Source organism: Taudactylus pleione, unplaced genomic scaffold, assembly GCF_031769625.1.
Source record: "Taudactylus pleione unplaced genomic scaffold, aTauple2 ptg000377l, whole genome shotgun sequence".
Taxonomy (NCBI): Eukaryota; Metazoa; Chordata; class Amphibia; order Anura; family Myobatrachidae; genus Taudactylus; species Taudactylus pleione.
Genome location: NW_028284778.1, coordinates 2,983,345 through 2,994,928, shown reverse-complemented (window position 1 = coordinate 2,994,928; position 11,584 = coordinate 2,983,345). Strand labels below are relative to the sequence as shown.

General features: G+C 47.3%; 1 long non-coding RNA gene across 1 annotated transcript; it reads right to left on the bottom strand.

Moving 5' to 3' along the window:
- Positions 1-3,682: 3,682 nt before the first annotated feature.
- LOC148508021 (uncharacterized) lies at positions 3,683-7,530 on the bottom strand. Its single transcript, XR_015869638.1, has 5 exons — positions 7,499-7,530; positions 6,757-6,879; positions 6,466-6,570; positions 5,430-5,528; positions 3,683-3,742 (listed from the first exon to the last, which is right to left on the bottom strand). It is a non-coding gene; the product is annotated as an uncharacterized LOC148508021 (long non-coding RNA).
- Positions 7,531-11,584: the final 4,054 nt, after the last annotated feature.

Here is an 11,584-nt window from a genome sequence, read left to right as displayed (position 1 = left end):
CACAGCCATTTTGTTTTGCGAGTCAGGCCCCATATATGTATAATCACCAACCAGAACTCACGGTGCGGTAGGAGCTGTGGCAGCAGTGAGCAATTCTGTGACCACATCCAATGTATAGGTGTAATCCTCAGCGTTTGTGTCCTCATCTCCTGTCTCTGTGTCGTCCAGACCTCCTGACCTAGAGATATACAAAAACACTAACATTGTATAGTTAGAATAATTTACACCTCTAACACGGCCATCTTGTTTCCTCACAAATCACTTTCCTCCTGTGCTTCCCTCCTCATGCCAGATTCCTCATGTGCTTCCCTCCTCATGCCACATTTCCTCGTGTGCTTCCCTCCTCATGCCAGATTTCCTCGTGTGCTTTCCCTCCTCATGCCACATTTCCTCGTGTGCTTCCCTCCTCATGCCACATTTCCTCGTGTGCTTCCCTCCTCATGCCACATTTCCTCATGTGCTTCCCTCCTCATGCCACATTTCCTCATGTGCTTCCCTCCTCATACCACATTTCCTCATGTGCTTCCCTCCTCATGTCACATTCCTCATGTGCTTCCCTCCTCATGCCACATTTCCTCATGTGCTTCCCTCCTCATACCACATTTCCTTGTGTGCTTTCCTCCTCATGCCACATTTCCTCGTGTGCTTCCCTCCTCATGCCACATTTCCTCGTGTGCTTCCCTCCTCATGCCACATTTCCTCGTGTGCTTCCCTCCTCATGCCACATTTCCTCATGTGCTTCCCTCCTCATGCCACATTTCCTCGTGTGCTTCCCTCCTCATGCCACATTTCCTCATGTGCTTCCCTCCTCATACCACATTTCCTCATGTGCTTCCCTCCTCATGTCACATTCCTCATGTGCTTCCCTCCTCATGCCACATTCCTCATGTGCTTCCCTCCTCATGCCACATTTCCTCATGTGCTTCCCTCCTCATGCCACATTTCTTCATGTGCTTCCCTCCTCATGCCACATTTCCTCGTGTGCTTCCCTCCTCATACCACATTTCCTCATGTGCTTCCCTCCTCATGCCAGATTCCTCATGTGCTTCCCTCCTCATGCCACATTTCCTCGTGTGCTTCCTCCTCATGCCACATTTCCTCGTGTGCTTCCCTCCTCATGCCACATTTCCTCGTGTGCTTCCCTCCTCATACCACATTTCCTCATGTGCTTCCCTCCTCATGCCAGATTCCTCATGTGCTTCCCTCCTCATACCACATTTCCTCATGTGCTTCCCACCTCATGCCAGATTCCTCATGTGCTTCCCTCCTCATGCCACATTTCCTCGTGTGCTTCCCTCCTTATGCCACATTTCCTCGTGTGCTTCCCTCCTCATACCACATTTCCTCGTGTGCTTCCCTCCTCATGCCACATTTACTCGTGTGCTTCCCTCCTCATACCACATTTCCTCGTGTGCTTCCAACCTCATGCCACATTTCCTTGTGTACTTTCCTCCTCATGCCACATTTCCTCGTGTGCTTCCTTCCTCATGCCACATTTCCTCGTGTGCTTCCTTCCTCAAGCCACATTTCCTTGTGTGCTTCCCTCCTCATGCCACATTTCTGGTTTGTTAAGGTCTGTTTTAGTGTCGTGTTGTTGCTGGTGTAAACCTTAACATTTCTTATAAATAAATAACTTAATGAAAATAAAATGAAGATAGTTTCCCGCTTAAATCTTCGTGTATCCTCGCATTGGCCCTACGTAAACTCACATTAGCTTAAGGTAGTAAATGAGGCTTCTGTGGCTTCACGCAGACACAGCCATTTTGTTTTGCGAGTCAGGCCCCATATATGTATAATCACCAACCAGAACTCACGGTGCGGTAGGAGCTGTGGCAGCAGTGAGCAATTCTGTGACCACATCCAATGTATAGGTGTAATCCTCAGCGTTTGTGTCCTCATCTCCTGTCTCTGTGTCGTCCAGACCTCCTGACCTAGAGATATACAAAAACACTAACATTGTATAGTTAGAATAATTTACACCTCTAACACGGCCATCTTGTTTCCTCACAAATCACTTTCCTCCTGTCCTTCCCTCCTCATGCCAGATTCCTCATGTGCTTCCCTCCTCATGCCACATTTCCTCGTGTGCTTCCCTCCTCATGCCACATTTCCTCGTGTGCTTTCCCTCCTCATGCCACATCTCCTCGTGTGCTTCCCTCCTCATGCCACATTTCCTCGTGTGCTTCCCTCCTCATGCCACATTTCCTCATGTGCTTCCCTCCTCATGCCACATTTCCTCATGTGCTTCCCTCCTCATACCACATTTCCTCATGTGCTTCCCTCCTCATGTCACATTCCTCATGTGCTTCCCTCCTCATGCCACATTTCCTCATGTGCTTCCCTCCTCATACCACATTTCCTCGTGTGCTTCCCTCCTCATGCCACATTTCCTCGTGTGCTTCCCTCCTCATGCCACATTTCCTCGTGTGCTTCCCTCCTCATGCCACATTTCCTCGTGTGCTTCCCTCCTCATGCCACATTTCCTCGTGTGCTTCCCTCCTCATGCCACATTTCCTCGTGTGCTTCCCTCCTCATACCACATTTCCTCATGTGCTTCCCTCCTCATGTCACATTCCTCATGTGCTTCCCTCCTCATGCCACATTCCTCATGTGCTTCCCTCCTCATGCCACATTTCCTCATGTGCTTCCCTCCTCATGCCACATTTCCTCATGTGCTTCCCTCCTCATGCCACATTTCCTCGTGTGCTTCCCTCATACCACATTTCCTCATGTGCTTCCCTCCTCATGCCAGATTCCTCATGTGCTTCCCTCCTCATGCCACATTTCCTCGTGTGCTTCCTCCTCATGCCACATTTCCTCGTGTGCTTCCCTCCTCATGCCACATTTCCTCGTGTGCTTCCCTCCTCATACCACATTTCCTCATGTGCTTTCCTCCTCATGCCAGATTCCTCATGTGCTTCCCTCCTCATACCACATTTCCTCATGTGCTTTCCTCCTCATGCCAGATTCCTCATGTGCTTCCCTCCTCATACCACATTTCCTCATGTGCTTTCCTCCTCATGCCAGATTCCTCATGTGCTTCCCTCCTCATACCACATTTCCTCATGTGCTTCCCTCCTCATGCCACATTTCCTCGTGTGCTTCCCTCCTTATGCCACATTTCCTCGTGTGCTTCCCTCCTCACACCACATTTCCTCGTGTGCTTCCCTCCTCATGCCACATTTCCTCGTGTGCTTCCCTCCTTATGCCACATTTACTCGTGTGCTTCCCTCCTCATACCACATTTCCTCGTGTGCTTAAATCCTAATGCCACATTTCCTTGTGTACTTTCCTCCTCATGCCACATTTCCTCGTGTGCTTCCTTCCTCATGCCACATTTCCTTGTGTGCTTCCCTCCTCCTGCCACATTTCTGGTTTGTTAAGGTCTGTTTTAGTGTTGTGTTGTTGCTGGTGTAAACCTTAACATTTCTTATAAATAAATAACTTAATGAAAATAAAATGAAGATAGTTTCCCGCTTAAATCTTCGTGTATCCTTGCATTGGCCCTACGTAAACTCACATTAGCATAAGGTAGTAAACAAGGTTCCTGAGGCTTCACGCAGACACAGCCATTTTGTTTTGAGAGTCAGGCCCCATATATGTATAATCACCAACCAGAACTCACGGTGCGGTAGGAGCTGTGGCAGCAGTGAGCAATTCTGTGACCACATCCAATGTATAGGTGTAATCCTCAGCGTTTGTGTCCTCATCTCCTGTCTCTGTGTCGTCCAGACCTCCTGACCTAGAGATATACAAAAACACTAACATTGTATAGTTAGAATAATTTACACCTCTAACACGGCCATCTTGTTTCCTCACAATCACTTTCCAAGTTTGCCCATACAACACCTCTCACCTGATCTACAATGAGTGGGTGCTGAGGTGTCACACACATACCTCATTCATTTATACTATGTGAGGAGGTTGGACACATGATCTGGCTGAGCAGCTCAGAGTAAGGCCGCTATCACAGGGATTGTGTGGTATAATTGTCTGTGAGCATTAATAGCAATATATTCTAGTTGTCCATGCTTATCCCTGTTTTATACTGTTTGTTGGAAGTAGTGCGCTCCTGCCCTGCCGCCTCCCATTACCCTAACATGGTAGGCAGACTTGGCGGTCGCTAGGACCTGCCGAAGTACAGTTAGATAGGCCTGACCACTGGCATACGCTGCTGCACATGCGTGGCGTCTGTGTGTCTTTACACTCTGGCATTCCATGGAGATGGTTGGACCCAGGATGCTCACAGCATACAGAGCCGCATTACCACACACCAGGTACACTGTATCACCACCACCAGTATATAGGGCACCAGTGCTACCATCTGCCGGTGTACTTACCGCAATAACGTCTGCTGCACCGCAATGCCCAGCAACACCCTAAGCTCCAGGCTGCTGTTACTTATATACTCTGCATACCGTTGTTACTCCTGTGTAATCCCTGTGTCACATACTACTTATTGTTCTACCTGAGTCAATAAACCTAAGAACTGGATGGATAAGCTGTACCACGTGTGGCCTAACCGCCACCAGCATCAACACCTGTGTTACATATTTATCATCACGCGTACTTTGGCCAAAGTGCATTATAACCTGGTTTAACTTTCTGTCGTGTAGGACTACTGCTCCCAGCACTTCCACTCAGATTTCATATTGATAGCCACACTAACCCTAACAGGTTGTGTCACCCAGTACTCTATCACCGCTTACTCTGCCAATAAATTTATGGGGCTGATTGTCGCACACAAATAGTGGGTTTTAGATCATACAGCTGTGTGATCATACACTGTGGGTCATGTCACGCCAAATAGCCCCCTGGGCGCACCAGGGTCCGTGCGATGCATTAGCCTCGCCGACAACCAGAAGCCACAAAACTAGATTGCTAGCGTACACTGACTGCTGGGTCATGCAGTACTTGTACCTCTGTGTGCGACTCAGTATCACATCTGTATACAAATGGTCCCGATACGAGCAGCAGCGGCTGTTCCTCCCATTACGTTCCGTCATGCTTCATCTGCGTGTGTTATACCAATATCTGTGCCAGAAAAGTCGCAGCCTGGCGTCTCCAGCTCACTGTGAGCGGCTTTGTCTGCGGCTGCGATGCCACTAGGACGCAAAATGTAAAAAAATATTTGCTAAGCGACCAGTTTTGGAGCGTTTTAGTCGCGCCCAATGTCTTGCTCTGTACGGCTAGGAAACATCTGTAGCGCATCTGCAGATTGAATTCACACATTTATACTCCTCTCGTCCAATTCTAAGTAGGACAGATCTGTGCCGGATGTTGCTTTGGGTGAAATAGACATTATGGGGCGGGAACAATGCGATCGCACAGAAGTGTTCTGCCTTGTGGGAGTGTCATGGGTGTGCACCTCTATAACATTCGACCTTCACCCCTCAGGCGTTATATCTATAATCATCACCAGGACTCACTGTGCAGTGGAGGCTGTGGCAGCAGTAAGTGATCCTGGGGCCGCATCCAATGTATAGAAATCCTCATCTCCTATATCCGTGTCATCCAGACCCCCCGAGCTAGAGATATAGAAAAACAATACATAGTTATAATAATTTGCCTGCATCTTTTTTTGCCCTTTTTTTAACCTTTCCATCTTGTTCCATCCCAATCACTCCCCTCCTGCCCAAGGAAGGTTGTCCATACAACACCTGTTAGTCTCCCAGCTAATACACAATCAGCGGGTACTGAAGCGTCCCCATACCCCATTCATTTATATTATGTGCAATTAAGCTATTACAGGAATTGTCTGGTATAATAATGGTCTGTGGGCATGATTCGGATTTGTACACCAACCCGACGGTTTACGTACAAATCGGATGGTCGGTGATCTCCGCATGCGCAGAATGGGTCCTGCGTGATCACTCGCAGTTCCCCCTTAGATTGACCAGCCGCAGCGTTTGGTGGAAGGAGCAGGGGCGTGTCACCCCCCCGTTTTGTAGGCGTAAGGAACCCTGGTTCTGCAGACTTCCTGGACCCGGCTTCCTAGACACAGACTGCGCAATAGCCTGAGCCACATGCATCGGGATAGTCTAGAGATGCCGGTTGCCGTGCGGCTTCAGATGCAGACAGATTGACAGGCTGCAGGTGTTTGGGGGTGGTGAAAGGGGAGGTGGCAGCTTAGTTGGGCGGACAGTCTGGGTTGCTCATGTGTCTGATGGTCCAAGCGATGTTAGCGATGTTCATCTGATGCAATGGGTCTGAGAAGACGGTGGCTGGCATCTCATTACAGAAGGTGGCACCTGTAGCATTCGCATGTTTACTGGTCTGCAGCCACCGAATATGCTGGGAGAGAATATACAAACTCCACACAGTTAGGACCGTGGTGGGATATCAAACCCAAAACCTGGTGAGGCAGTAATGCTAACCACTACACCATCTGTGCTGCCCTATATTTATAGTTGTCCATGACTATCCCAGTTTTAGACTTCTATATGTACAATCTCCAGGACTCACTCTGCAAAAGGGTCTGTGGTGCCATTGGGTATCTCAATGTCTTCATCCAAAGTATAGGAGAGATGCAAATGAGCAGTGTCCACACTTCTTGTCTTCTTGTCTGACCTAGAGATATATAAAAATACTAACATTAGATTAGTTATAATAATTTAGCCCTGCCCCCCACTTTCCATTCATCTAGCTTCATTGCAGTCGCTCACCTCCTGCCCAATGTTACACATACAACACGTGTTATTCTCTCTCCTCTGTTTTACACTTTTAGATATTAATAGTAATTTCTCCAGGACTCACTGTACAATTTGGTCTGTGGTGCCATTGGGTATCTCGATGTCCTCATCCAAAGTATAGGAAACTTCCAAATGAGCAGTGTCTGTGTCCTCATATCCTGTCTCCGTGTCATCAACACCACCTGACCTAGAGATATAAAAAAAATACTAATATTATATAGTTAGAATAATTCTCCCCCCCCTATTTCCTCATATTTATATGTATATCTAGCTGAAGTACCCAGCGTTGCCCAGGTTTAAATCTATTCAGTGACAGCCCCAGTCAAAGTTCTGCCCGGCACACTCTGCCGTGAGGTCCGACCGGGACCCCAACCACTCCATTTGGCACCCCAGACCAATTGCCACCCCTTTGTGAAGTTTTCATCCATATCCATCCAGTGGAAGGCCCAGAATAGGCTCCCTGGGTCAAAGTTTTGCCCAGCTTACACCAACGGGACCTCAATCCCCTAGTATGTTTTCTTTGATACAATGTTACCACTCTGAAGTTTTCATACAAATCATATGATGTTGTCCAAATCCATCCAGCGGGGAGGCCCAGAACAGGCTCCCCGGGTCAAAGTTCTTCCCGGCGTATACCAACGGGAGGTCTGGTCGGGACCCTAATCCCCCTAAAACCTTGCCAGGATTCAACTGGCCACCTCACGTTAGTTTCATCCCAATCGGGGCAGGGGTGTCCGAATGCATAATCGGACAGACAACAAACAAACAGACCAATTAATTTTATATATAAGATCTCCAGGACTTACTGTGCAGTAGGGTCTGTGGTGCCATTGGGTATATCGATGTCCTCATCCAAAGTATAGGAAACTTCCAAATGAGCAGTGTCTGTGTCCTCATTTCCTGTCTCCGTGTCATCAACACCACCTGACCTAGAGATATATAACAATACTAATATTATATAATTATAATAATTTACACTCCCATTTCCTCCCCCCCCCCTGCTCCCACCCATCAATCTTGCTTCATCGCAGTCGCTCACCTCCTGTCCAATGTTAAACATACATGTGTTATTCTCACCTCTTAGTTTTGCACTTTTATATGTATAACTAGCTGAAGTACCTGGCATTGCCTGGGTTTAAATCTTCAGGTTATTTCGTTTTATTATGTGATGTTGTCCAAATCCATCCAGTCAAAGGCCCAGAACAGGCTCCCCGGGTCAAAGTTCTGCCCGGCACACTCTGACGTGAGGTCCGACCAGGACCTGAACCACTCCATTAGACATCTTAGACCAATTTCCACCCCGCTTAGATGCTTTCATCCAAATTCATCCAGTGGAAGGCCCAGAATAGGCTCCCCGGGTCAAAGTTCTGCCCAGCGTACACCAACGGGAGGTCCGACAGGGACCTCAATCCCCTAGTATGTCTTCTGGGATCCAATGTTACCACTCTGTGAAGTTTAAGTCAAAATTATATAATGTCGTCCAAATCCATCCAGTGGGAGGCCCAGAACAGACTCCTTGGATCAAAGTTCTTCCCGGCGTATACAAACGGGAGGTTTGACCGGGGCCCTAACCCCCCTAAAACCTCGCCAGGATCCAACTGGACCACCTCACGTTGGTTTCATTCCAATCGGTGCAGGGGTGTCCGAATGCATAATCGGACAGACAACAACCAAACAGACCAATTCATTTTATATACATGTAAGATCTCCAGGACTCACTGTGCAGTAGGGTCTGTGGTGCCATTGGGTATCTCGATGTCCTCATCCAAAGTATAGGAAACTTCCAAATGAGCAGTGTCTGTGTCCTCATTTCCTGTCTCCGTGTCATCAACACCACCTGACCTAGAGAGATATATATAACAATACTAATATTATATAGTTATAATAATTTACACTCCCATCTCCTCCCCCCCCCCCCTGCACCCACCAACCAATCTTGCTTCATCGCAGTCGCTCATCTCCTGCCCAATGTTACACATACAACATGTGTTATTCTCACCTCTTAGTTTTGCACTTTTATATTATTATTATTATTATCCTTTATTTATATGGCACCACAAGGGTTCTGCAGCGCCTTACAATGTACATAAACTATATATATAACTAGCTGAAGTACCCGGCGTTGCCTGGGTTTAAATCTTCAGGTTATTACGTTTTATTATGTGATGTCGTTCAAATCCATCCAGTGAAAGGCCCAGAACAGGCTCCCCGGGTCAAAGTTCTGCCCAGCACACTCTGACGTGAGGTCCGACCAGGACCTGAACCACTCCATTAGGCATCTTAGACCAATTGCCTCCCCTCTGAGATGTTTTCATCCAAATCCAATCAGTGGAAGGCCCAGAATAGGCTCCCCGGCACAAAGTTCTGCCCAGTGTACACCAACAGGAGTCCGACAGGGACCTCAACCCCCTAGTATATCTTCTTGGATCTAATGTTACCACTCTGAAGTTTTCATCCAAATCCATCCAGTAGAAGGCCCAGAACAGGCTCCCCGGGTCAAAGGTCTGCCCGGCACACTCTGACATGAGGTCCAACCAGGACCTGAACCACTCCATTAGGCATTTTAGACCAATTGCCACCCAGCTGAGATGTTTTAATCCAGTGGAAGGCCCAGAATAGGCACCCCGGGTCAAAGTTATGCCCAGTGTACACCAACGCGAGGTCCGACAGGGACCTCAACCCCCTAGTATGTCTTCTGGGATCCAATGTTACCACTCTGTGAAGTTTTCGTCCAAATGATGTGATGTCATCCAAATTCATCCAGTGGAAAGCCCAGAACAGACTCCCCGGGTCAAAGTTCTGCCCAGCGTATACCAACAGGAGGTCCGATCAGGACCCTAACCTCTCTAAAACCTAGGCAGGATCCAACTGGACCACCTGGTGTTGGTTTCACCCTAATTGGACAGAGAACAAACAAACAGATCAATGAATTTTATATATAAGATATCCAGGACTCACTCTGCAATAGGGGCTGTGGTATCTGTGTTGGCATCCGACGTATATGAATCTTCCAGATTAGCAGCATTTGTGTCTTTATTTACTGTTCCGACCAGATCTTCTAACCTGGGGATATAGAAAAACACTAAACATCTATCCAGAGCGATTTCTGGTTTCTACTGAAATTATACTGTCTCTGCACCCATGATCACTGCTGCCTAAGGATCTTGGAGCTGGGGATTTCTCCAACCCTGTAGCCAGTGTTTACTGTACAACATACCAGTATCTGGGACACTCACTCACTGGCCTGTAGCACATACTTCACTTTTCCCTTCCTTTTTCTTCTTCCTTTTTCTAACCACCCTCTGTTTTCTTCATGCCCCTCTCTACCGTGTCTCTCATTTGCTCCCCTCCATTCTCCACTAGCCCATCCCCCCGCCCCCCCCGGGTGGTACCCTACAATATTTTCTGAGCACTCAAGGTTTTGCCTTCTTGCCCTATTACAGTCTCACCTACCTTATTAGGCTCCCTAATTTCTTCTGCAATCTCTCATACGTTCAGTCCCCCATGACTGTTAATTTCCTTAAATGTCAGTGGCCTCAGCTACTCTCCCCATAATCATGTCGCTCCAATATATTAAGCTTCAACGGGTCCAATATTACCTATAACACTTACCCCAAAAATACATGTCCTTTAAACCCACCCTACCTTAGCTAGTAGAGCTTTCCCACAAATGTTTTATGCCTTAGCTGACTGGGAAACTAAAGGTGTGGCGATCCTTTTTAGTAATTATTCTTCAGTGCTTCGGTGGAATCCACTCTAACAGAGCCTCATGGTCGCTACCTCTTCTTTGTAGGCACATTGGCGAGATCCCCATTACAATTGCCAACATATATGCTCCTCATGTAGTCCAGGTTGCCCTCTTTGCCGAGGACTTTCAAAACTATTTCAGTTTGCCTAGGGGCAGGTAATACTTGGACGGCGACTTCAATGCTGTTTTGGAACCGTTGATTGACAGATCTAGGGTGAGATGGATAAAACTTTCTGAACAGGTCAGGTGGAGAACTTGCCATAGCAACCAATCAGCTCCTGGCTTTCATTTTATAGCATGTGCTTGATAAATGAAAGCTGGAAATTAATTGGTTGCTTTGGGCAACTTCTTCACTTGTTCTCTTTAGAAAGGTTTGATGCCTGACCCCCCAACACCCCTTCCCCAGTCCCACCGAGATTTCTGCACACCAGTCAAGGTAATCTAAAAGGCTTTTATGATCTTTAAAAGCTTACAATTTGTAGGACTCCTGGAGAATTCTATATTCTTCAACTTGAGTACTCCCATTATTCAGCTCCTCATTAAGTTTTATCATGCATAGATATGGTTCTAGTTCATCATTCCCCCATTATGACTGTCTGTGTTTCAGGTTGGCCCCGTTTCCTCGTCAGATCATTCTGAGGTCTCTTTAGAGTTTGCATTCAGTTCCCCTTTCTGCCCCACAGACACCACTGGCATTAACACTGCCCGCTTTCATTTAAAAGCAATGAGTGTGTCCCTTCGAAGCCAACTTAATCAACTTCTCTTCTATAAGGACACCCACACTCTTGGGTCCCTCCAACAACGCTATTATGAACAAGGTGATAATGTGGACAACATCTTTCCCTGCAAACTCAGGCCCAAGGGCACCAGAAACATGACCTAATCTCTAAAGAATTCTAATGGTTCCTTATTGTATGACACCACCCTCCCCAAGCATTTTTTAAAAGATTTCTGATTTGGGAGGTTCTTTTTACAACTTGAGTGGTCAATCATTTTCCCCTGCAGCTCCTCCTAGACAATCTGTGATTATGGGTGGGATGTCTCAAGCCGTGGAGACAGATAAAGTGGAGATGTGGCCCAAAGCAACCAGTCACCTTCTAACTGTCTTTCAAAGATTGTGCTAGAGGACAGTTAGAAGTCGATT